Genomic DNA, 27,391 nt, shown 5'->3' with positions numbered 1-27,391 from the left:
GCTACATTCTGGACAGAAATACATCGAAGGTTTCTCAATATCTCTCTACACACACACACAGAGAGAGAGAGAGAGTCAAGGAAGAAGCATTATCACAGTGCTAGAGAACATTCTAAAATCCTCTAGTCAAGTGAGCAGATGTGTTGGCAATAAAATTACATCATCTGGAGACAGCCTAGAAAAATGGACTTTAATATTATTAATAATAATTAAAATTCTGCTGTGTTTCTGCTTCAGTTGTCATTGTCAGTGGGGTCCAGGCCCAGATTTAACAGAGACTTGAACTGAAACCTAGCTCCAGTATGCTCACTGTGATTTACTAAGTTCTTTTTTGTAAGTGATTTGTGGGGCCGCAACTGGCAAATCTTAACTGTACCATATTTCTATTAAAGGTCATATAACTAACAGAAAAGGTATGGGAGGTGTGTTGGGAGCAAAAGAGCGAGAGATTTAAGTGTTAGATTTTAACAGCTGGACTGGCTAAGCAAAAAATTTTAAAATTGCAGTGGGGATAATAGTGCTCCCACTTCAGTATGAATCACCCTTCTTAAAAGGCTTCCATGTCTAACACAGTCAAATTCATTTGTTCTGCTGAAGAGATCTGTGTGCAGATATACACTCAGATATACATGGGTAACATACATTTATACCGAAGCTAATTTTTTTTTGCATGACACATCATTCATGTAAAACAGCCATTGTTATAGGAATGCACAGAATGGTATTTCTGATTTGTGTCATATACAAAACAAAAAAATTCCTTCCAGTAGCACCTTAAAGACCAACTAAGTCAGTTCTTGGTATGAGCTTTCATGTGCATGCACACTTCTTCAGATACACATATGTGTCATATAGTTCATGTGATGAAAGCCTGAGCAATGTTGTTTAAAGGCCCAATTCACATGCCGCCTTTCTTCATTGGTCCACAACCCATGCCATCCTGCCAGTGTGGTTCTTCTTTACTAATGTTAACTTCCTGCAGTGATGTGGGGCTGGAACATGCCACAGTGGCCCCAACTTTGCAAAAACAAAATTAGAATTGGGCCACAGGGTGCATGTAGGCATCATGCCCTCCATTTTGTGCTTAAAGGACTAGTTTCAAGGAATCATAGACTTGTAGGGTTGGAAGAGTTGATTACATGTCCAAAGCTGATGGAAATGTCTCATGGCATTCCTTTAACATAATCCAAACCAGAGCTGGTTGAAAAATTGCTAGAAACTTCCATCTGTATCACCTTTTGGCTCATACACTCCTGCACACAAGCCTATCACCTTCAGTGAATATGAAAGGATTATGGACCACTCTATATGTAATGGCTAATGGTGGGTGATTTGTCTAGAATTGGGCTCAGGAAACTAAGAAAGTGATCCTAATCCCCCTGATCTTTGCTGTTAGGATATGGTGGAGGTGCCTGTCCCCTGAACTCTGCTGGCCTCTGCTACCACAGAGGTTTGTGGTGGACTCACAGAAAGTAAAGTGAGTGGAGAAGTACAGCCAGCTATGCTCCTTCTGGTGATGGCAAGAATAAGGTCCCCAAGATGCCTTATATACTACTCTATCTACCTCAGGGTGGTGCAGCCCGCAGCCTTGAGACCTTTTTTTGTGTCCCTTGGCAACATTTGAGGACACTGTGCCCCACAGCCCTCGCATTGCATTCCCAAAGCCAGGAAAGCAAGGTACTGGGCTTTAAGAAGCTGTGAGGGCTTTGGCAGGGGAGTAGAGTCCTCTAGCCTTCTTCCCAAAGCCTAGTTAGTGTTCCCCATTCTTTGGGAAGGAGGTGGGAAGGCTCTAGGACCCTATCTGAGCCTCATGTCTCCTTCCTAAAGCCCTGGACCTTATCTGACTTTGTAAAGGCAGTGCAAGGGGTGGGCGGGTGGGCGAGTGAGTCAGTTTTTGGCCTCACTCCTCCCGCCAAGCACAACATGATAGTGTGTGGCCTGCAGGTTCCTTGTCAAAGTACTTTGTGGCCCACTTGCTATGAAAAGTTGAACCACCCTGACCTAGCTCAGTATTCTCTACACAAACTGGCAGCAGCTCTGCAAGGCTTCAGGCAGGGGATCTTCACTTCTGAAGTTGCCAAACATTTAATTTTACAACTTTTGTATGCAAATCATGTGCTCTACCACCAAGCTACAGGCTTTCCCTTAAAGGGAATTGAATTAGATGGACCCTTGGTGTGAACCAGCAAGACAAACAAGAGTCTTTTCTTAAAAATGTAATGTATGAAGAGACTCTTGAGCAGCTCACATTTGCTAATTTATTTGCCAGACACAAATGGGTCAGAAAATTCATATCTCAAGTTTATTTCCTCAAGCAGTAGCCTGTGTTTGTTATTATTGAGAAGGGTGGAGAAGGGTTTAATCTCCTTAGGTGAGAGATGGGCTGAGGTTGTCCGTACTGCCCCAGGTTAGAGATGGGGTGGAAATGATTGTTAGGCTTGTTTGTTTCTGACTTTTTGCCTGCTGTTGGGCTGGTATATAAGTATTGGTTGTTGAAAGTTCAAGTGTTTTATTGAAGTAGGAAATGAGTGACTAGCGTGATGTAGTGGATGTTTGAAGAGTATGATTGCCGAGTGATTGTATTATTACATATGAGGACACTTTTTGTTTTGTAATGTTTATGTGCCGTCTGATGCTGTATCCTGAGGTTTGATTTTAAGGATTTGCTTTTGGTTTTTATTTTACTTATGGATACTTATCCTACTTTAAATGCATATTTTTAATACTATTATCAGTAGCAGTTGTAATGAATGTAGAAGTTGCATCTTCTTGTAACATATGTTTATTTTTGTTGAGTTGTAAATTGTTTAGAGATATCTTGAAATATAAAGCTGTACACAAGTTTGGTAAAGAAATAACAACAAATAATTTGAGACAACAGCAAGGCAAACCATACCTAGCAGTTTCCACCCCCTTTTTTGTAGTGATGTTCATTCTAAAGATAATTATGAAACAGGTGTTTTAAAAGAAGCAACTTTATTATGAGTGAACCCTGGTGCTGAGATAGTGTTGGAACCCATGCACTTGAAGAAAGAAGCTTCCCTGCTCTGTGCTTTCACTTCATCAACTTCTCTTTTCCAATTATAGCTTAGATTCCAATATCTGTCCTTAAAAAAGAAACACTTATGTTGTGTAATTCCACATCATTAATTTAAGTACAGTCTGTTCTAAGGATGGATGAATCTGTTGCTTTCAGTTTCTCTCAGTTCAGAGGCACCAGCTTGTGAGGGTGATGGGGCGGGCGGGGGGGGGGGGGGTAAAGGAACCAACATCAAACAACATTGCAACATTCTGATGTCATCCATGTGATGTCAGGACAATGGGAGGAGCCAAGGCAGAGCTGAACACAGTGGCTGCACTGGTGGCTGCTCCTCTTTATCTTCTCTTGGTGCCGGCACCAGTGGTAAGTGGCTTTGACCCTCCTTCCCCATCACATTGCCATTGTCAGCATGAAAAGTCAGCACGAAAATTTGTATGCATTTTTCATGCATATTCCTCCCAATATATGTATATTTGCAGGTGATGTCCACTAATACAATAGATTTTTGTATGTTATTTCCACTGAAATACAGTGTGTGTGCACTTTCACCTAATATACACATTTTTGTATGAATTCCTTGACTAGAGAACTGCATTACAAAATTCAGAGAAGGGTGACTATTGCAGCATACCTGTGTTTTTGCTCGTGTAAAGGTTAAGGAAGTGCAAAATAGGTAAAAAAAGGGTAAAGGTAAAGGACCCCTGACAGTTAAGTCGAGTCACGAACGACTCTGGGGTTGCGACACTCACCTCGCTTTACTGGCCAAGGGAGCCGACGTTTGTCCACAGACAGTTTTTCCGGGTCATGTGGCCAGCATGATTAAGCCGCTTCTGGTGAAACTAGAGCAGCGCACGTAAACGCCGTTTACCTTCCTGCCACAGCGGTACCAATTTATCTACTTGCACTGGTGTGCTTTCAAACTGCTAGGTTGGCAGGAGCTGGGATCAAGCAATGGGAGCTCACCTCGTTTTGGAGATTCTAACCACCAACCTTCCGATCGGCAAGCCCTAGGCTTGTATTAAATTGTTGAACCAACCAAATTTGGTCCCCATCCCATCTCTTCACTGTCTTGAAATCAAAGCATGATCCATAAGAAAATAAACTGTTGTCTTGAACTCAGTGTTTCAAGAATTCTTTTCAAGTGAGCTTTCTTATAATGATTTCAAAGGAATCATTTATATGGAAGGAATATGAGACTACTTTTGTTTTTTAATGGATTTCTATAAAGCTGTCCAACACTTCTTTTAAGGGATGGTTTCATAATGAACATTAGTACTTTATGGTACCATCAGAAATAAAGGAGGTGACTCTGTTTGAAGAATCAACTCAAAACTTGCATTGAATTTGGTGGCAGTTCTGAGCTGTACTGTTTTGGGGAAACAAACTGTCGTCCTTTTAACTCCAGGGGGCAGCATTGCACTGTGAGTAGGTCCTTCCTTCAAGTAACTCTGTAACAGGAATACAGAAAAATGAGCTGAGCATCCCCTCCCCCGCTCCTTCAGAGGCAGACTATTGGTGAGGACAAAGAGAATGAAAAGGTTTCGTTACATTGGCCAGGCCTGAAGTATGATGATTCATTGGGTTTAATATAAAATAATTAGAATCCTCTAGGAGGTCCATCAATACACCTCTTTTGGTATTGACGGTCATTCCAACCCTCTGCTTTTGAGGCTGGGTTTCCTGTCATATTCTTCTTCCTTTCCTTTCATTCTGTGCAATTCAGGCTGTTGGACTGCTCTCAACAACATGTTTAAAAAGGCTAAAATAGCTGTGAATTATGCTCCCAGTTCAGTTGTGATGACTGCAGCTGAGCTATATTTCAAGACATGTCAGAGAAGCAGGACAAGGCTCTAGAGAATTATGAAACTTCTGTTTTTTCTCATGCCAGGCTCAGTGGTACCCCTCCAATTTCCCTTGCTGCGAAGCTAATCAGCTGTTTGTTTTTATATTTTAACAACTTCCCTCTTTGGCTTTGCAAGGTCCCATGTTTCTCAGTTTCAAAGCATTTGCCAAACAGGTGGGATCATGTTCCAACATGCGTGTGAGATTAATCCGGCCACCCTTCCAAATGCCACTTCAAGGCAGAAAATGGAGGCTGAAACCTAACTTTGAGAATAATAATTTAACACTGATACAGCATCTAACGTTTTCAAAAGGATATACACATAGGTTAAAAAGATAAAACAGCCCCTTCTGGTAGGTTCATAATCTGGTAGACCCAAAACAAAGATGGTCAGTGGATGGGAAGAGGAAAGCAAGCATTGGGGCAGCTGCTCCTTCAGTGGCTGTTCAATTGAGCCAGGATAGGGGGGGGGCAGTTATGCATTGCTGAGAATGAGGATTTGCATCACCAAAAAACAGGGGACACCTGTGCAGGTGTTATTTTATAGGCATGGACAAAAACTAGAAATAATTGCTGTAGTTTAAATAAAAACACAATGTATCTCACAGTAGTGAGGAAGCCATCAGGTGGTTTGTGTGCCTGCTAACTCTGTTGACCAGGTCCTGCTAATTGTTGATGGGCAACTTCAAAGCCCTTGCTCTCCTTTTTATGCTTCCGTATCTTTAAACCAGACTCGGACCAGACTGCCCCCAAGCAGAAAACATCTTCAGATAGAGGAACAGGCAAGGGCCATGTGGCAATCTAATGACTGAGCCCATGGTTTGACCCCAGGTTTTAGCATTCCATGCTGATGTCCACATTGTCATAAGAGATTGGCCCATAGGCATGCTAGTATCTAGTCTAAACCACAAATGTTGAAATGATATACTAGGCTATAAGCAACTGTGTCTGTTCTTGGGAACATCATCATGAATAGTACAGCTGCACCTAAGATAACTATATCCATAGGATGAAGAGATGCTAGATATTTCTGATGTGATGTTACACACAAGGCACTCTAGACCAGATGGAGGTGCCTGTACTTTCCAACTTCGGGCATAATTTAAAAGTATATTTACAGTACAAATAAGTCTTAATGAGGATCAGTCTGTTTGCATGTGATGGTGAGATCAAGACAAGCTGTGAATTCTGATGTGTCGCCTCTGTCCATGCTTAATTAATGATCGTGCTGGAAATGTCTATGTTCGGAACTGTTTTATTTAGAAATCATTAAAAACAGGAAAGGGCATGATTTCTCTTTTTGGCTTCGGTATATGCAGTGATGCTAATACCAGGTGCTCAGACAAATGAGTAACTGGACAGGCTGAACACACGGCGGTTGGGTCTTAAGCGTTTTGTCTCCATTTCTGAGCATGGGTGTGAAGGGAATCTTGTCATGCACAAAAGGCTCTCCCCATGATTTGGAAGTCAGATCATGCCCATATGTGTCACACAGGGTTCCTTTTACAGACTTTCCCTCCCATGCATGGATGGAAGAGGGGCTGAGCCAGTAGCGGATGCGATGGCAGGGTTGGGCCAATGGGCACAGCTCTACTCTCAGGATGTAAGAAGACATAGTTGGTTTCTGCTTCTTCCTGCATTTATCACACACTGCAGTGTTTCCATTCTACCATAAATTACAGTGTAATGCCCTTAACATGTCATTTACCTTGCTTAATGTTGCTTTGAGGCCTATTTCATAAGGTCAAGAAGAGTAACAATGGGGCTAAAGACAAAAGGGAAGATAATGCCCCTGTGATGCACTGACTGTTTCCTGAGCCAGTTTTCATCACAAGCCCTCTTTAGGTGTTTACCTGAACATGCTGAAGTTAAAAGTGCGTGCAAAGATCTAGAAGGGGCTTCCACATGTGTTCAGCTAAATGAGTTTTAAAGTCCCTACAGCACTGGAAATCCTGGCTTATAAATGGCCAGTGTTGTTGTTGTTGTGCTCTTATCTTTTTTGCGGGTTTCTCATATCTACTTGGTTTCAGTTTTTCCATGATTTCTCTCTCTCACACACTCATCTACAAAGACAAAATATTTTTTAAACTGTTTGAGCACAAGAATGCATATGGCAGGGCAGGAAAGACCAATATAAAGATTAATTGTTCCCGGCTGTTGGAATTTAACATGACTGCACAAGGTGAGACAGTTCAATTATTTAATCATAGTCCTGCTTTCAGCTTCGAAGGGCAGGAATATAGCAATTGTGCTTCCATTTCTATTTAATTTATATGAGTTTTGGAGCCCAACTCTATTGCTCTCCCAAAGGAGGAGTAATGCAACATCTTATCATGGAGAGTAGGTTTGTTGTCACACATTTGGATCTGGAGTCTTATGGTTAGCTGGCCCCATGGGAACTCCTCAGTAGTCAACACTAGCTGTTTTTGAATATCTTCTTCTTCACCTGCCTTTCACCCTAAGGTCCTAAAAATGTAACATTAAAAGCAATGTAGAAACTCATGATTATGAAGATTACAGTCACAAAAATAGAGGTGGTCCTTAAAATACCTCTTAAGTGTCAAAGACCAGAATTTGCTGAATCCTATATAATGTCATTGTATAATGCACATCTGTAGAAGTATACAATAAATTCAAACTCAGAATGGTGTTGGACTTGGCTATTTATGGACTCAGAAGCAATATGATGTAATGTTCTTTTGCATGACACAATTTGACATCAGAGTGTAATGTAGAGGCAGTCATTCTTCCCCTCCTTTCCTTGACTGAAGATAGAAGCTCAATTTATACATTACTGGCATAGGAACTAATTTCCATTCCTGCTCCAGTAATGTCTGGCTGAAGACACAGGATGGGCAGGATAAATTATATGGTCTCTTCCTATGCAAGTGTCACTCAGGTCTCATGAGCCTTTTCAGATGTCCTGAGTATCACCAGGTGACAAATTATTTTACCTCACAGTGTGTGATTTGAGCCCCTTTATCCTGCACCAAGAACAGCTTTTGGGGCTAGACTAGAAACTTACCTCAGAATAACAGTGTGTTCATAAGTTCAAAAACCACAGGGTTTTGACAGGAAGAAATCCATCTTTGTGTGACTGTCTATTTAAATTCTGAACATACTGTAAGAATCTGAAAAGAAATAGACTGTACAATTTGGAACCAATTGAGACAGCCTTTACAATGTTATACTGAGTCACTATTAAGAGGATGAAATGAGTGTTTTACATTTGGCAGTGAATAATCAGGAGGAAAAAAAGGCAAATCTACCATTTCAGTGGTTCCATTTAGGCTTCATGGAAATGTATTTCCAAGTCTCAGCACAACCAGGGTTTTAAGGCATTTTTCTGTGTGGCTCTTTTGTCTAAGAGAATCACCAGCAAACTTTCCTCATCTGTTTACCTGTAGCATTTTACCTGGAGGTTTTGGCATCTCAGTGAATCTGATGGATCAATCTACATTCAACTTGGGGGCATTGAGTCTTTTGCTGAATCTCTGTGGTAGGGAAGATAAACTAAAATCCTATTAGTCAGCCCACTGTACTGTGGTGGCAGTTTCCTTTGAGCCTCTTGGCAATATAGCATTTACTTTAAAACTGTACATCATATCAGAATCCATTGAGAGCCATTATTTGTCTGGCAGGATATTTATAAAAGGCAGCATTAGTTGTAGGCCTTCGTCAATACGTTTTCCTCTTATTGATGCTCAACCAGGCCAGTCACTTTGAAATATTTTAATGTAATATGCCACTTCAGGATATCATGAATATTTCTATCACTGCTTGATGTGATAACTTGATGAAAATCAGTTCCAAATGGAACAGCGGGAATGGGGGTGGGTGGGGATTGGAGCTGGTGCATCAGCTCACTGCTGAATCAGGAATAACATGAATATTTGTTTGTGAAGCCTAGAATATTGTTCTATCCCTAGTGAAGTGACTAGATTTCCTGTCTGAGGAGCTTATTCTTGCCATTCATTCCTTTCTGCCTTATCTGAGGTTTTCCAAGTTTAGGGATGGGTGAATCTGCCAATTTTTGTTTCTCTCAGTTCTTCATTTCCCCTCAGTTCTCCACACTTCCTCATCAGTTTGTGATTTTTTAAATAAAGTCCTCATCAGCATTTTAGAGCAAATTTATCATAATATGCACATCTTTGCAAAGCAATTTCACCTTATATAAAGCAATTGTGTATGCTACTTTTATGAATATATGCATTTTTGTGTACACTTTACTCTAGTACTTGGAATTCTGTACACAACTCTTGGCTATGGAACTGCATTGCAAAATTCAGAGAAGTACGAATTTTGAACCATGGCTGTGTTTCTTCCCCATCCCCTGCCTGTGTCATGATACCAATTATAAAAACAACAACAAAAGTAAACTAAAGCCTCATAGCAGTATTTGGCCATTATAAGGGCCCCAACTGAACTTTCACCACCCTGAAAAGTCAAGCTTAGGGACAAACTTTAGACATTTTGTGATGCTACTCTCTCTCTCTCTCTCTCTCTCTCTCTCTCTCAACACAGTCTGGGAAGGCATCTTAACCCTTGCACCCCCTAAACATTTTTCAGTTCAAAATTGGCCTCACCTGGGTTCTTATTCATAGATAAAGTCAGGTGGCAACTGAACTCTGATAAGTGTAGGGACAGCTGAACTTTGCAAAATAAAGATGTCAGAAGTAAGTTCCATTTGGTTCAATGGGCTGACTTCCAGATAAGTGGGTGTATCAGATTGTGGCATCTGAACCTCTGAAAAGATGAAGTGTTATTTCTGGCAATGAATCATACTGAGAATGTGTACATGGGTCTCTGAGGTAGCTAAACAGGTGAAAAATGGAGAAACAACATCTAGGTAGTTTAAGCTTTGAGTTTATACCCAGACAGGCTTTGGCATGTTTTAAAGAACAGTTCATCCAAAGGAGCAGATTATTGTCCTCACCTGCGTCATGAATCTACAGAGTGGCCTTTGGGTGTGGCATTTTCTCTCATCCTCAATGTCTTTACAATGGAAATGGTAAACTATCATTTACCCTTCTACGAAATGGGAACAGTTCCTTAACACACACACTGCTAGAAGGAGGAAGATGATAAAGATTTTATAATCATCATCAAAGTGGAAGTTCAGTGGTAAATACCCATGATGAGCTATAGCTGTATATTCCTGTATTCCCTTAAACCAGGGGTGGGGAACCTGTGGGACTTCAGATGTTGCTGAACCACAACTTTCAACCCGCCTGACCATTGGCTATGCTGGCTGTGGCTGGTGGGTGCTGGAGTCTGATAACATATGGACAGCCCTGCCTCAGACAAATTAATTTCAGAATTCTCTTTCATTTAGTATTTCCACAAAACTCTTGGTCAAGCATGAGAAGGCCACATGTAAATAATCCTGGCTACATTTATATTCAAATGAAGAAAATTAAAATCCGTAGAAATGTATAGTCATTTTCAAGTCCAATTTGGTCATTTATTCTATTTTATTTTTTTATTGTTGTGGTCTTAAAAATGTAGCTGGCCCCTGAATTTGCACTATCTCTTTTATTTTGTCAAAATTGAGGTCTCAGGTCTCATTTGAAAGGTAACATTTGCTCTTTTTTTATTTAAACCCATTAGAATATAATTTTAGACTGAGTAAGTCATTTTTCACCAATGAAGGTGACAAAGCCATTTGTGCTTTAATTTTTTAAAACTATTAATCTGTGGCAGCTGGTGAAACGGGGGTTGATATGATTAACCTGAGCAATCATTTATCTTCCTGCAAAATTAATGTGGAGTCTTAACTTTAGCTTTTGAATATTGATTTAGCCTCATAGGAAATGAATTAATAATCGACTATACCTGTTGTAGTTATGATAAATATTACCTACCTGCTTCTGTTAAAAAGGCATTTGTATGTTGGCTACTATATTCATTTACACAGTGTTCTGAAATGTTCAGGTACTATATCCCCAGTGTCGTGATCTTTTCACCTGCAGGGGTCCAATGTGGAATTGTGGATATGCTACTTTGCAGCATGGCTCTTTGCCTCCACGTATGTTATCCCTGCATGTTTGCAAATAAAGCACATAGTATAAAGAAAATCCAAGTCTCTAGTACTCCCTCATCCAAAGTTCTTCCTCTTTAACTCCACACCATTTGGAAGACAGAGGAACATCAAAGGAGAGATTCAGAACTCTCTCTTTGCTAGGGATGAGTGAAATGTGTCAGATTTGGTTTCTCTCAGTTTCTCATTCTTCCCATCTTTAAGTGCAGTTCTCCACATTTCCACACTTTGTGATTTTTCTCCTCCTCCTCATGAAAATCACCAGCATTTTACTGGGAATTTCTCCTAATATACACATTCATATACAATGTTTCCTAATATACTTATTTTTGCAAAGTGATCTCCCTTAAAAAATGCACCATTGTATGTTATTTTCACTAATATATGCATGTTTATGGACACTTTACCCTCATGTATGCATTTTTGCACCTGTTACTTGGCTGGGAACTGCATGGCAAAATTGAGATAAATGCAAATCTCAAAGGATGGTTGCGTTTTGGTTTTTGTACAGTGGTACGTCAGGTTACATACGCTTCAGGTTACAGACTCCGCTAACCCAGAAATAGTGCTTCAGGTTAAGAACTTTCCTTCAGGATAAGAACAGAAATCAGGCTTTGGTGGCGCGGCAGCAGCAGGAGGCCCCATTAGCTAAAGTGGTGCTTCAGGTTAAGAACAGTTTCGGGTTAAGTACAGACCTCCGGAACGAATTAAGTACTTAACCTGAGGTACCACTGTATTGGTTCAGAAAGTGCGAATTAGGTAGATTTGCCTTTAAATGAGAAGTGAAACCAAATGTATCCTCCATTCCCTACTCTTTGCTCCCTCTTGTTTTTAAGTCAAATACAAACAGCATGTCACCACACACTCCTCTCCTCCCTGACCCCATGCTGTATCCTCGGAGGGTGCAGGCAGGGAGAGGAAGATGCACAGCACAATGGTGGCATGTCATTCATTGCTTGTATCAGCTGCTGCAGTGAAATAAGAGCAAGGGAATAAATAGCAGCAGCAGCAGTTCAATGCCTCTTGTAACATCCAATTTGGCTCTCGAAGTGTTGCAAGGTCTGGTAAGCATTTCTTCAACCTTATTTGTTCAACAGGCTAAAACTGCAAGCCCTGTGTGCAACCATAGGAGGAGCATCTGATCTTAGTCAGCCACAGGTTTCCATGGCACCAGGTTACCCTGTCCCTCTTGCCTTCTTCATTGCTTTATTGCCTTGAAATCTGACTTGTGAACATATCTATGAATTGTTTCTGACAATGTGCCAATGGCCAACATACACACAAAAAACTTGTGATTTTTCTTTTAATAGATGATGAGCTGTTGAGCAAGTTCACTCCTCCAGCATTCTACTGTTTACATTGCTTGACAGCTTACATGAGCAGGTTTATCTGGCTTACGTTTTCTGCTGATGCATCACTGGTCTCTAAAGCTTAGAGCAGGGGCAGCTCCCCCCTTTTTTAAAGCCTGGGGGCCACATTGAGAGATGGCCACCCCTCTGAGGGCTGCATGCCAGCAGCTGGTGTGGCATATCTCTCTCACAGGCAGGCAGGCAGGCAGGCAAGCAGGCAGAAACACACACACACACACACACACACACGCACTTAGCCGAGGGGGACTTGCAGACCAGCAGAAGAGGGGAGCTCCAATGTTTCCCCTCCTCCTTACCGCCATTTCTCCCTCTGATGTAGCAGCATTGCAAGAAAGTTTTAGGGTTCTGGAAACAGGAAGGGCTTCTTCCTGTTTCCCTAGCTCAAAGACTGTCTTGCATTCTGAAAGTGGTTCTATCATTAGCCACCTCCTCTGTCAGGTCCTCCTTGGTCCTGCTCCCTTAGCCAGCATTACAATTCCTCTGTTTCCTTCCTGGACCCATAACAGTCCCCCCATCCTCTGAGAAATTATCCTCTTTGTTTCCTTTGCCTAGGATTAAAGGTTGTCTCTTCCTTTCTCTCCTTCTGCATTGCAAAAGCTTGTTTCAAAGGTAATCATGCTAGCTTGCTTCCCTCCCTCTTTAATTAGGGTTCCTTTGAGTTATAAAAACAGAAGGATCTGAGAAACAAGAGTGCCCTACGCATAGTGGTTAAAAGATTGATCCAAACCCAAGAAGTTATAAAACAAGTTTATTCTTAAACTGAATGCAGTGTAAACAGAGAGTGCATGGAAAATACCCTAAAGGGTTTCTGCAAAAATAAAAAATGGATCAGCTCTTTATGAAGGGAGGAGTTTAAGCTCGTCTCAATTTTGGTTCAAACCATCCTGAAGAAAGTCCACTGCATTTCTCTTTAGAAACTGGATAAGCTTCATGTGCCATTCATAGACTCAGAAAAAGAGTTCTGTAGCCTCTGTCAACCTGGTGCCCTCCAGATTTTTGGGACTACAAACTCCCAGCAGCCCTGTCTGGAGGGCACTTGGTTAGAAAAGGCTGGTCTACAAATTCTTTCCTTTTCCATTTCTGTATTTTGGATGGCAAACATACCTTTGCGTATCTTGCCATTCTAACCTTTTGAAGAAGCACAAGATTTTGCCTGATAATTTTGCTACAAGAGAATACTTTTCAATTTTGACACAAAGGGTAGAGATGAAACAAAACATTATTACTTTTTAACTTTTGGAAACTTTTCTCTCTACTTTTTCAACCTTTTATTTTTGTTGTGGCCAGCAGTTACTGAAGCAAACATTGTTGTATGCACGCTATGATGCAAGATCAATAATGTGTATAGGGTACCAAGCCAAAGAAACTCAATATTTTGTTGTTGTTTTCCCCCTCGTCACTCTTCAGTCAACAGCAAAAAATATTCCCTCAAAATCTGAGGAATAAGCAAAACACATATTTGTTCATTATTCTCACCCTGTGCTGCTCACAAATAGTATTCAGTCCTTAAGAACCAGTTAACATTTTGTTTTGTTTTGTTTCTAGGCTTTCTCTCCTGCAAAGATAAGGAAGGAATGTATTTTGAGCACCATTTCAATAATGCATCAGAAACTGTGTTGTTTTGTTTATCTTGCTTTCTTAATTTGGTAATTGTAAAAGCTGTCCATGCTCACGGGTGGTAACAAATTACTGTAATGAAGCGGCACTGAAACAGATAGCTGCAATTTATATTTTACTAGTGCTGGCTTTATCCAACGGGGGAGCATTTCAGCCTTCCAGGATATTCTTCATAAATCACACAATACCCATCCACAGAACACAAAATGGTTGCATATTCATTCTCTTGGCAGATATGGGGGAATCACATGCTGTATATGAATGGTGTTGCACATATTGGCAGAAAAAATCATATTGGCACATTCTACATTGCTCCAGTGTACATCCAGTGTGATGTAAATACATTATATTTTTCAGCTACTGCTTTTCACATTTCCAGCTCTGTGCTAAAGGACAGGACTCAAATATAATTTTGCAATATGAAAATTCCAAAACATGTTCAAATCAGGCATACAGGCAAACCTAGGATAAACTGGTGGGAATCACTTGCACATCACTGGTTTTAAGATGGTGCTATTAGTGTGTGAATCTTCAATGTTTATCCAGAGAAATTTAGAACATAGCATTACCTGCAAATAGTGAAGCATGCTGGCATTGGGTGTTGATTCGAGCCCAATTTTCACACCAAAGAGCAGAGGGAAGCTATTTAGGTTATTTAGACCATGGGTAGGCAAACTAAGGCCCGGAGCCCAGATCTGGCCCAATGGCCTTCTAAATCCGGCCCACGGATGGTCCGGGAACCAGCATGTTTTTACATGAGTAGAATGTGTGCTTTTATTTAAAATACATCTCTGGGTTATTTGTGGGGCATAGAAATTCATTCATCCCCCCCCCAATATAATCCAGCCCCCCACAAGGTCTGAGGGATCGTGGACTGGCCCCCTGCTGAAAAAGTTTGCTGACGCCTGATTTAGAGGCTTGTACCATATTGTTGGGAAAGGTAAGGGTCAAAAAGTTTTTCTGGCTCCATTTATTTATATCTAGCAATTCCTTTGGGGTTTCCAGTTCATGAAACCTAAACAATTGTGTGAGCTGGCCCAGTCAGTGAGATTTAGCTACCCTTCTTGCTTTTAAAAAATGATTACACAAATGCATGAATGATAAGGCTATCAATTGCTACTATCCACAATGGCTATGTTCTATCAGTGTCATAGCATGCATTGCCAGCGCCCGGGCAAGGAAAGGATTGCGAACCCTAACCTCATTGAGGATGTCATGTAGGACAGGCTTTTCTCACTGCACCCCTGCTACAGCTGGTTCTCATGGAGTTTGCCTGCTGGCTCCTGCATTCAGCCTCTCAGCTTGGCAAGCTCCTGATGGGACAGTGGCTGGAGCTCCTTGGCAGGCTTGGTGGAGTCCCGGTGGCACTGGAGCCACAGATGCAGTCTAGGAGGAGGGCAGCAGAGAGCAGGCTGAGGCGCTGAGTGCAGCCCTTCTGTGGCCATCTCTCCTTGGCTGCACAGTTCGAGGGCGGGTGCCAGAGGGTCCTGGAGAAGTGGTCTGCTCTTCTTTCTGCAGTCCCACTCTGGGGTGCCTTCCCAAGAACACACACCAGGAGGGAGGCCACAGAGAAGGATTGACACAGGCCAGGAAGCGTCTGGGCTCTGGCCAGCAGGAGTTCTGCCCAGGGGCAGGCATTCCTTTGCTGGCTGTGAGGAGAAGGAGCTGTCGCTACAGCCTCGAAGGCCCAGATCTGGTGAGGCTCACCTCCCCACAGCTCTGGAAGGCAGCAGCCAAGCAACTTCAGTGAGAGAGCCTGTTGTGGGGGTGCTGGGTTGTGTCGCCTCAGAATTTTGTGCCTGGGGCCATGGGCCCCCCTCACCTCCATGCTACACCACTATGTTCTACCTCCCCTTTCAGAAGCAGTGTCCCCGTGAATGCCTGTTGTTGGGAATCACAAGTGGGGAAACTGTTGTCTTGTGCTCATGTCTGCCTTGCAGGCTTCCCACAGACATCTGGTTGGCCCCTGTGAGAACAGGATGCTGGACTAGGTGGGCTTTTGGCCAGATCCAATGGGCTCTTATGTAAAACTCTTGCACTTGTATGCTTCATACATTGACCAAAATGAAAGTTCCTTTAGGCCTTTAAGAAATAAAACACATTGCTTTAAAGGTGTCATGAATTCTGCTCAGATTGCCAGTATGTATTTATTCACAAAGGACTCAAAATAGCTACCAGCTCTGTTTGCTGAAAGGCTGCTAAGACAAGGGGCATCTCTTTCCTCCCCTCATCTCTGGAGTTTGTAATCTGAATTCTGTAAAAACAGAGAAACAACTCGTATTCTCCAACAAGCCACTGATTAGATCAAGTTCGATTAATTTTGGATCTGCTTATGGTTTTGTCTCTGTGTGAATTTGGTTTGAGCCTTCTCCATTGTTGCCAGTGTTTGTGCGATTCTATCTTTATGGGGAGACGTTTATACGGGGTGGCGTCTGTCTCCTGGAAAATGCTTTTCCAGCTCCTGTCGGTTGAACTTAAGGATCTGTGGCAGGGGGTTTGAGATGCCGAGCATGTTTATATCAACAGAAGTAGAGAGGGTTTCTGTCCAAACTCTTTCCTAAATTGTCATACCTTGAAGGAAAGCAAAGCAGAAGACAAAATTTATTCTCAGAGCTTCACGGACCATGCATTATTTATACTTTAGAATCTTTCACTGTTTTGGTGAGAAAGAAGATATGATCCCTGAAAGCAGCTGCTGTTTTCTTTGCATATTTATAGGAGGCAGCTTGAAACTAGCAGTGAAAAAGGTGAATTCCACGTTGGGGATCATTGGGAAAGGGACTGAAAATAAACCTGCCAATATCGTAATGCCTTTAGACAAGTCTGTGGTATGGCCACACTTGGACTCCTGTGTAAATTTCTGGTTACCTCACCTCAAAGGGGATATTGTAGTGCTGGAAAGGATGCAGAAAAGTGAAGGTAAATAGAACAAGGGGCTGGAGAAATACCTGTATAAGGAAAGGTTCCAATGTTCTGGGCCATTTAGTTTAGGAAAAAAAGGTAATGGGGAATATGGTAGAGGTGTACAAAATCTGGAAAATTCAGAACAGACAAAATATTATATTATCCCCAGAGTCAGAAGTAGTTGTTGGCATCCATCCATCTTAAGAGACAATGGAGTGCGCCTCCGGGGGTGAAGTCGAACTGCTGTGTTAGCAGCACCAAAGTGACCTCCTTGGAGTGCAAGACTGGGCAGTGTGTATGGAGGTCCTGGGTTGCCCAGACAACAAGACCCCACTCTTGGCCTTGCTGATGTGGTCCAAAGGACAGCAGAGCAATATGTTTGACAGCAGCTTGGCTACAGGAGTTGCTGGAAGAAGGCTCCCCTCTGGATTTGTAGGGTTTACTCCTTAGCCTTTTCCTTTCCTGAAGATGCCCCACAAGGTGGTGGAGGTTTAGGATCAATTTTCCTTCTCCTAGATGGGCTACCTTTCCAGACTGATGAGCCCCATCTGCCCTTCACTTCTTTCACAGCACATGCGGCAACTGCTTTCTTGAAAGTTGGACCCATTATTGGTCTCATCTGCTCAATCTACCAGAGCCGGTCTTCACATACAGGGAAGTCCCTAAAGCATCAAGGGCTTGAGACACTGGCTATCCTCACCTATTTTAGCCAACCAGCTGAAGCCAGAGTGTGGCTGCTGTCACCTGCTGAAAGCTTCTAGGAGCCACAAGTGAGAACTGAGTCCAGGGTGGCGGCCAAAGGTGGACAAACTGCCCCAGAAGGAGTGCAAAGTGTCCCTACCAGAGGCACTACCCCATACATCCCATCAGAAGTAGTATGCCTCTGAATACAAGCTGCTGGGAACACAAGTAGAGGAGTGCTATTGCCCCCAAGCCCTCCTTACGGGCTTCCCAGAGGCATCTGGTTGGCCACTGTGAGAACTAAAGACTGGACTAGATTGGATCCCTGATCTGCCCACTCCTCAGTGCCACAGTCTTCCCTCTCCCAAAATTGTAAACCCAAGACTTCATGCAAGGGCAGGGTAACTCAGGCCAAGCAACTATGAGACTCAGGGCTAGCAAGTGAGGCCCAATTTGAAGCAGTGGGGCGCAACTTGATTACTATTTTTTTTGGTAGGGCCCGTTCACGGCCAAAGTCTGCAAAATCTTATAGATATAAATAAAATCTATCTAGACTGCCCTGGTGCAGGGGCTCCCTTCGGAGCGGCACACGGGGCCCAATTTGGCCAAATTGCTCCAATTGCCTTAAGGTCAGCCCTGATGAGACTGCAGGGGTTGGACTGACAAGCCCTGCACCTTCTAGGTCCCTGGTATCACTATTCAGAGTACAGACTCAAGGACTTGCTATGTGAATAAAGGGAGAGGCACTTATTGAAAATCAGTTTTGTCACCTCTTCCCACCCAGAGCCCGAGACAATGAGCCCAGCCACTTTTTATTCTCAGTCGCATAAGCACTACACTACAGCATGGCCATAAATCTGTAAGTTCAACTGCTGAAATATACACCCAATATGTAGCAATGGAGATTTGTGTTACTGCTTTATGAATGAACACTGTGATTTATGAATGGACTCTGTATTTTGTGAATTACCTAAGAGCCACCAATAGGGCTCTCTAGAATCTGACAGCTAACCAATTGGGTACTACCAAACAGCGATCCCTACAGCAGGGAATGCTTCAGGGCTTTGCACTGTTTACTGAACGCCCCCTGCTGTGCAGATAATGGAGAAAGCTCGTAAATTGTATCCTTTCTGGCATCCTGGCCAACTCTATTATGCTGGTGTAAACCCTAATGCACCAGAAGCCCAGAATAGCAGTAAATAAAATCCGCTCATACATCAGTGACTGATAAGACATGTCAGCCAGTTCTTCCAAAGTCTTCCAAAGTCTTCCTAAATTATAAAGTTCAAAAATACAGGCCAAAAGAGAGCAGGTCTGCGAAGAGCGAGGCATACAATAGGCACCACCAGTGAAAAGGCCCTCCTCCGTGTAGCTCCTCCCCTGTTATTTGATAGGGTGCCCACCTGCCCTCCTTCTTGACATGGAATGCTCTCTATTGGAGTCTCCAAGTCCAGTACAAAGACCATAAGAAGGGAGAGCAGGGACCTTGAAGTTCCCAACAGCTGTTAATCAAGCAAGCAAGCACACAGGTCATCTTTGCCACAGTCAGGATGCCTATGTCCTGGCCAGGCCTGCACCCAATCTTGTTTTTGTACAATCTTGTTTGTCCTCAGTAACCAAAATTATATTATCAATATATACAAGTAGAAAAGTTGTTTTCCTTCATCTTCAAGGAATTGAACAAAACAAAGTGGCACTAATACAGAAAAGTTCCAGGGTGGCAACAGAAAGCAAACTAAAAATGCTTTTGCAGTTCATCAAAACTATCCAGCAATATCAAGTTATAGGAAAACTGATGCTATTAACAGTAATCCTTCTCGTTGGTTAATTGGTTCAGCAACTTCCATGCACATGATGTGCTAATTATTTTCCCCAAGAGTTAAATGATAACTAATCAGAGGCAGCTACAGTTGCAAATCGCAACAAAATATCTGTGAGAGGAAGAGGAGCAGATTTGCTCAAGTGTGTTGCAGGTAGAAATACTGTTTGTAATGAAAACAAAATAAAAAAATTCCTTCCGGTAGCACCTTAAAGACCAACTAAGTTAGTTCTTGGTATGAGCTTTCGTGTGCATGCATCAGTATGCAGATGATACCCAGCTCTACCTCTCTTTTAAATCAGAACCAGTGAGGGCAGTGAAGGTCCTGTGTGAGTGTCTGGAGGCGGCTGGAGGATGGATGGCGGCTAACAGATTGAGGTTGAATCCTGACAAGACAGAAGTACTGTTTCTGGGGGACAGGAGGCGGGCAGGTGTGGAGGATTCCCTGGTCCTGAATGGGGTAACTGTGCCCCTGAAGGACCAGGTGCGCAGCCTGGGAGTCATTTTGGACTCACAGCTGTCCATGGAGGCACAGGTCAAATCTGTGTCCAGGGCAGCTGTTTACCAGCTCCATCTGGTACGTAGGCTGAGACCCTATCTGCCTGCGGACTGTCTCGCCAGAGTGGTGCATGCTCTGGTTATCTCCCGCTTGGACTACTGCAATGCACTCTAAGTGGGGCTACCTTTGAAGGTGACTCGGAAACTACAACTAATCCAGAATGCGGCAGCTAGACTGGTGACTGGGAGCCGCCGCCGAGACCATATAACACCGGTCTTGAAAGACCTACATTGGCTCCCAGTATGTTTCCGAGCACAATTCAAAGTGTTGGTGCTGACCTTTAAAGCCCTAAACGGCCTCGGTCCAGTATACCTGAAGGAGCGTCTCCACCCCCATCATTCGGCCCGGACGCTGAGGTCCAGCGCCGAGGGCCTTCTGGCGGTTCCCTCATTGCGAGAAGCAAAGCTACAGGGAACCAGGCAGAGGGCCTTCTCGGTAGTGGCGCCCACCCTGTGGAACGCCCTTCCAGCAGATGTCAAAGCGATAAACAACCACCTGACATTCAGAAGACATCTTAAGGCAGCCCTGTTCAGGGAAGTTTTTAACGTGTGATTTTACTGTATTTTTGGTTTTTATGGAAGCCGCCCAGAGTGGCTGGGAAGGCCCAGCCAGATGGGCGGGATATAAATAATAAATTATTATTATTATTATTATTATTATTATTATTATTATTATTATTATATCTGTGTTTGTAATGAAGTGAGAGCAGTAGTTTATTTGCTCAAATTAACAAATAAGAAAGTTTTGAGAATTTAAATTCTAGATTAAAATTGATTACTTGAGAATGGAATTGTAACAATCTGGTGGGCAGACCAAAGCACTCGTCAAGAGAGCTATGAGATTCAGGTGAGGGTCAGATGCCTTGTCAATCCCAGCAGGTATATAACAGGAATACCCGGCCTGCCCAGGATTATTATTATTATTATTATTAAAAACTTCTTAAAAGCTGTAGCAAGTATACTTTCAAGGTTGCACTCTTTTCTACTTGGCTCATAACTTACAAGAAGTGCAAGGTATGGAGATAGCAAAAGCTAAATCAAATGAGAACACCAAAATTGACCACAAAATGCTGTACGTTAGCATTTTCTCAGCATTTTTTTGCTGACAAGTCTCAGCACTCCTGGAAAGAAATACTAACAAAAATCTGATTATAGGGTTCCTTCCATGCTGCAGCAACTGTTTCATCTGAGGCAGACAGACTTTGAATTGGTCATTGTGGTACATTCTCTCCATCCACCAAGTTTGATTTATGGAATAAGAGATGGGATAGTAAGATTTTAAAGTGCCCACTACTGAGTTGCTCAAGGTATTCAGGCTTGTTTTAGGAACTGATGAAATACTATGAAGCAAGACTGTGCCCATGTGGTTGAGGAGTTATTGAGGAACATTCATTATGTATTGCTTTGCTGCCTTTACAGAGCTCAGAGAGAGGAATTTCTGGGACTCTTTTTATCCAGAATGGAAGGCTGTCTATTGCTGTATAAGTTAGAATTTGTAGATAAATAACACCTTTTGAAAGTGGCCCAGTTTGCTGTTCTAGCAGTTTAACTTAGGAAGGACTTTGTAAACAGGAATATAGTAGACAGTAGAGGTTGTTTTCAGAATGCCTAAAAATCCGTTTATTTTCTGTCCTTTCTTCCCTTTCTCCAAGGGAACCCCAAATCTTAGGTCCAGCACTGGTTGATCTCACCTTCCTTCCCTACCTATGCTACACAGCCTGAAATGAAAACATAGACCTTTTCTCCCCACCTGAGCAGAAGGTGAGAAGGTGTAGTGGTTAAGAGTGGTGGACTCGTAATCTGATGAACCAGGTTCGCTTCCCCACTCCTCCACATGCAGCTGCTGGGTGACCTTGGGCTAGTCACACTTCTCTGAAGTCTCTCAGCCCCACTCACCTCACAGAGTGTTTGTTGTGGGGGAGGAAGGGAAAGGAGATTGTTAGCCGCTTTGAGACTCCTTAGGGTAGTGATAAAGCGGGATATCAAATCCAAACTCTTCTTAATAGTAAACTTAAGCTGCCTCTGGTAGTGGTGGTGGGGATAAGCAAAGCAAATCCAATGTACAGACTTTCTTCCACTTGCCACAACACTCAGCAAATCATGGGAGAAACTCAGGGAAAACACATTCAATACACTATTATTGCTGTTGCCACAATTGAGTCTGGTGAAGAGGACTGGGTTGGTGGTGAAACCAGGCCTTTCATGGGCTTTGTGTACTATCTCAACAAGAACAGCCAGATTCTTTGCCTCTTCCCCAATAAACTAGACAAGACCATAAATGAGCAACTTTCTGATGCTTCAAAGGTATAATAATTAGTTGCTGTTAGAAAAATTATGATGGGGAAACTGAAGGTTTCAAATGGTTGATAGGATTCTGGTTATGTGCAGGAGCACCTGAAACTGTTGTCTACCATGAGTTTTCAAGGGGAGCTCAAGTTAAACAGACAAATAAATAGTGTATTAATCATTCTACCACTGCTGCTGCTACTATGTAAAATAGTTCATAATTTACATTCACTATCTGCGCCAAGCTGACTGAACAGCTGCTTTAAAGAGGCATTTTACTGTACAAGTGACGCTGGCTCTCTGCCTAACATGTCTCACAGGGTTATTGTGATGATAAAATGGAGGGGTAAGAGAACCAGCTTCCATTTGCTCCTTGGGGAAGACTGGGATCTAAATAAATAAATGAGCAAAATAATACAGAATTCCTGAGGTTATGAGTTTTTCAAGTGTGGTAACTATCCCGCAGTGGCGTAGCGTGGGTTGTCAGCACCCGGGGCAAGGCAAGTAATTTGCGCCCCCTAACCCTGGATTTGCGCCCCCAACCCTATCCCTAACCCAAACCCCCAGATGTTGCGCCCGGTGCGGCCGGCACCCCCTGCACCCCCCACGCTACGCCACTGCTATCCCGGAACTTATTGTGGGTTGTATCTATGTATTTCTGAAAATCTACCCGAAGGCGAACTCCTTTATTGTCTCCTGAGACAGACAGATGCCAACATGCTCATGAACATGTTGAAAGTAGACATATGTCTACTTAGGGGAAGGCAACCTATGTAAACCAACCTGTCCGTCAGACCACACTGATATTAATTATTACAGACTTTAGTTATCTTTTAGGCTGATGCAATTTGTATCTAGTTCTTCCATTTACCCATCCATTAAAAAAATCTTTTCTATTACTTTGACATCCCTTAAAAAATCGCATCACAATTTCTTCAGGCCTTAAAATAATTCATTTCCTAAGAGTGCCTAGTTTTCACGGTGTGGAGATACATGTAATTGTCCACAACAGAAACTGGAAAATAAAGCTCCAGCATTTATGTCCAGTGTTTATAGAGGCATTTGTCACACTTTTATTTTCCAGAACTTGTATTCATCCAAGATTTTAAATCACACCAGCAGTGATACTTGCTGTTGTCTTGGAGGCAAGTTGGAATGCGCAGTAAAGGAGACAGACTATTATGAAGAGTGACATAAAATATAATTTAGGTTATTATACCACTGAAATTTGAGAGGTGAGGTTACCAGAATGGAACTGTGATCTTATTTCTGTTAACATTGTCAGATATCTAGGAGTCAAGGAGAAAGCTGCAACCTAGAAGAAAATAAGTCTTCTAATTAAAAACTACAAATTAAAGGAACAGAAGCATATGGCTGTCTACTGTGATAACAAATCTGGCTATTGTAACCCACCAAGGCATGGAATGAGTCCCTTACTCTCCAGCAGCAGAATTATAGCATGGAAAGTGTGTGTGTGTGTGTGTGTGTGTGTGTGTGTGTGTGTGTGTAGCTGAGATTAGTGACAGGTTTACTATCTGAGGCCAAGGTGTAGAAACAAAGTGAAACAATGATTTGAAGATAGAGAAAATGGACAATAAGGAATGACGAAAGCAGTAAAAATTGGAAGGGAAAGTCTAGTCGCAACTTTTGTGATGGGATGAGGAGAGAATTCTGTTAGTATTATCATTTTCTCTCAGGTGGGGATAAGCCATAGATGAGACTTCATTCTTTTCAAGTTGTTCCTAACAGCTGGAAAACCCATTTTAAATATTATGCTCAAACAGAGAAGGGAGTTGATAGTCATTCATCCAAACTTCACTGTGGTTTTTGCCCCACAACACACAACAAAACTTTAGGACAGTTCGACCTGCCTCCAAGCTACATCTCATGACCCAAAGTGTGTGTTAAAGCTGAGGAAGGTTCTTCTTTGCTTTAAAAACATGCATTTTTTATTGAAAAAATTCAAAGGTCTCTTTGAAGTTTAGGAAAACAGACACAACAGGCAGAAGAACAGCTGGCAGTGAGCACAATGAGTGACTAATTATCACGAACAAAAGTTCTCACAGTATGAATAAAGCCAAAGGCTACATGCAGAGATCTGTGTAGCAAGTTTAAAAGATTTGCAGAGGGGGGAGGCAGGAGAGTAAAGAAAAGAAAGAGATGAAAATCGACCTTAAATGTGCAAAATTGACGGAGCAGTAAACACTTTGTAAGCAGGACATGCAAAGCCAGATGGTAAATATTACACAAACAAACCCTATCTCTTTATCCCAAAGCAGTATAACGGTTCCAATCCTATGCTCACTGAACACAGACTTATGCTGACTAAACATGCATAGGCAGTGGTGTAGCACAGGGGGTGCGCAGCTGGGGCATGCTCCTCATGTCACTCTCCCCAAGCCAGCCTAGCACAGCTTCATGAAGCTGGATTCTGAGAGTGGCATGAGAAGGACCCTGGCCACAGTGCATGGCTGTTGCATCCTCTTCATGTGCCCTCCTTGAGTGGAGTGTTTCCACTGTGGGGCGTGTAATTCAACTTTAGGTGGAGATATCACCAAATTGCAATTCTCTAGCAGCCAGCTGAAATCCAATGAGGTAGATGAGTTCCATATTTGGCAAAAAATATTGGTGCACCTGTAGCTCTGCTTATATTGCAAATGGCTATATAACTGAGGAATCTGTCTAAAGGTAACTTCCACATTCTGAATTTTTATATTTGTTTCCCAGCTTTTCTTAACTCGATGGGATCATACTCCAATATGCCAGAATAATCTCTTAAAAGCTCTATGGAGGCATTAACTAGAGCTTCTCCTGTCCTTGGAAAAGCCTTTACCACTGATCCCATAGAAATGATATTGTGGGGTGGGGGTTTCTGCTTGCTTTAACTTTTGACCCCCTTTTGGCAGCTGTAAGAAGAAAATATCTTTTTCGTTCATCCTAAATTTAAGTCAATGAGGTGAAAAGGGATTTGAGTTTCAAATCTAGCTTGTAAATGCTTTTTTTCTTGAAGCGTTACATAAAAAAATGGAACAGTGCAGGTATATTTGATAAAAAATATATTAAAAAGTGTCTAAAATCCTTAGAGCTTTATATGCATGGTTAGAAAACACAGGAAGCCTGTCTTTTTCACAGCAGGTAAAGTCGGCCAGAAAATGAAAATACTTAACAGAATGGGCAAAAGAGAGATTGACTCTGAAATCCCCAAGATATTTTCTTTTTGAACTATCTTTTTTTTTTTAAGTTGTTAGCTAAAGTTATGGTAGAGGACAAGTGATGTAGAGTATGCTCAGTAACTGAATTACGTCTTGCTTAACATGAAGGGCATCTAAAAGGTAGGAGACAGTACCCAGAGATATTAAACTTATAAGATTTCTTACCCGAGGTTCACCATAAGGTCCCAGGATGGATTACAACACTTACATACAGTATCTGTTATAAAAATAATGATGCCTAAAACTCTTCCAAATGGAACAGAGCAAAATAAACTGAGCAAAATATAGGTGGGCCCTAACAATAAATGCAGGTAATTTGCATCTTACATGAGGGTTAGGTTCCAGAGGTCCACGTGTAAACACAAAAATGTGTAAAGGCAGGAACCGCTAGAACCCGGCCCCTCTCCCAGGTGGAGGGCTACCTGTCTGGTTTGGGGAAGCTGGTGCAAGGACTCTGGGATCACAGGTGTTTGTACAGGTGTGTGTGTGGGGGGGAATAAATAACTGTAGAGTGGGCTTTCTCCACTCTCCATATATTTATTTATTTTCCCAAGCCACACAAAGCTGTGCTCGCATAAGTGACATAAGCACAAGATGCGAGTCACCTGTACGTCAAGTGTCAAAAGCCTGGGTAAAGGGAAGATAGGACATGTGAGGAAGGACCTGGGTCTCATCCCACCATTCCTCCAAGCCAGGCTCTTGCATATCTCCCAATTAAAAAAATTTAAAAATAGTCCAGCGGCACCTTAGAGACCAACTAAGTTTGTTCTGGGTATAAGCTTTAGTGTGGATGCTCACTTCTTCAGATACACTTGCTGAATTACAACCTATTACTAAACTGAAAACTATGGAGAGACCTGGTCTGAATAAAGAAATTGGATTCTTGTCTCATTACACATGCTAAAGCTATTTTTGGTCACTGCATACTTTCCCTTGATTTTTCCTGTAGGACTAATTGGGGTGGTTAACAGTTGCCAACAGGTTTATCATACCCATTCAGTCAATCACCCATCTCCTACTACCCTTCTGGGAAAAACCTCACCCCACCCTCCCACTATATATAAGGGTCTGGCGAGTTCTGTTTCAGTGTATCTGAAGAAGTGTGCATGCATGTGAAAGCTTATACAGTCGTACCTCGTTTTGCCAAAAAGGGTGCAGGGCAAACTGACACGTTTGTGCACACGCGCAGAGCAGTTTGCGCTTCTGCACATGTGCGAAGTGTGATTTAGTGCTTCTGCGCATGTGTGAGCGGCAAACCCAGAAGTAATCTGTTTCGGTACTTCCGGGTTTGCCGCAGACATTCACCGGAATGGACGCTAGACAAGGCAGACATTCGCAGAGGTATTACTGTACCCAGAACAAACTTAGTTGGTCTCTACGGTGCCACTCTTTTTGAAACATTATTTTTGCTGCATTGTTTTTTTAATTTTTTATTTTGACTGCATCAGACCAACCTACCTGAATCTATATCTCCCAATAGTTCTAGTCAAATGCAGAAAGGGTACCTGGGATACATGACATTCCTGACCGACAGACTTTGGCTCTCATTTGTCAGAAAGATTCTACAGACACTTCCTCCAGGGAGACGGGAGCGAGCCTTTAAAAAGCAGAGTGGCCTTGCAGCTTGTTTCCTCTTGCCACCGGGGGTCCAGTCTGGGTCTTCCAAACCATCATTGCTGCTTCCTTGTTCGTAGATCTCTGTATTGATATATATGGGGGGGGGGGGGTGTGCAGCTGGTGGGGATGGAGCAAGTCATGTTGCCCCACTTCCTGGTCATGACCTGCACAATTATCATGTGAAAGGCGCTATTGGGTCGCAGCTATTGGCAGCTCTCCCTTTTCTCCACCTTGAAGTTAAATAAGAATTTGAAGGTATACAATGCAGCAAAAATAATGTTTCAAAGTAGCTGGCACGATGCAGATTTTTGGAATGGGTCAACTAGCTTCTACTCGCAAGCTTGCTGCTAACTCACAGTAAGCGTAACACTCAAATATCAAAGCAATGAGAATCAAGGAGAAAA

General features: G+C 42.4%; 2 long non-coding RNA genes across 3 annotated transcripts in view; both read right to left on the bottom strand.

The window, feature by feature from the left end:
- The window catches only part of LOC307223524, a 285,323-nt gene that overhangs the window by 120,660 nt on the left and 137,272 nt on the right, over positions 1-27,391 (bottom strand). The window lies entirely within an intron of this gene.
- The window catches only part of LOC307223853, a 39,760-nt gene continuing 16,729 nt past the window's right edge, over positions 4,361-27,391 (bottom strand). The window contains exons 4-9 of one of the 2 annotated variants that reach the window (XR_013842302.1): positions 13,770-13,848; positions 10,748-10,922; positions 9,820-9,950; positions 7,909-8,014; positions 6,737-6,946; positions 4,361-4,549 (exon numbers count right to left, since the gene is read on the bottom strand). This is a non-coding gene — a long non-coding RNA (uncharacterized lncRNA). Of the gene's footprint in view, positions 4,550-6,120; positions 6,947-7,908; positions 8,015-9,819; positions 9,951-10,747; positions 10,923-13,769; positions 13,849-27,391 lie in introns of those variants that run through there. The other variant, XR_013842303.1, reaches the window with a different exon arrangement.

The sequence above is a fragment of the Podarcis cretensis genome (assembly GCF_951804945.1).
Source record: "Podarcis cretensis genome assembly, chromosome: 9".
NCBI classification, from domain to species: Eukaryota; Metazoa; Chordata; class Lepidosauria; order Squamata; family Lacertidae; genus Podarcis; species Podarcis cretensis.
This window is presented reverse-complemented; position numbering and strand designations above follow the sequence as displayed.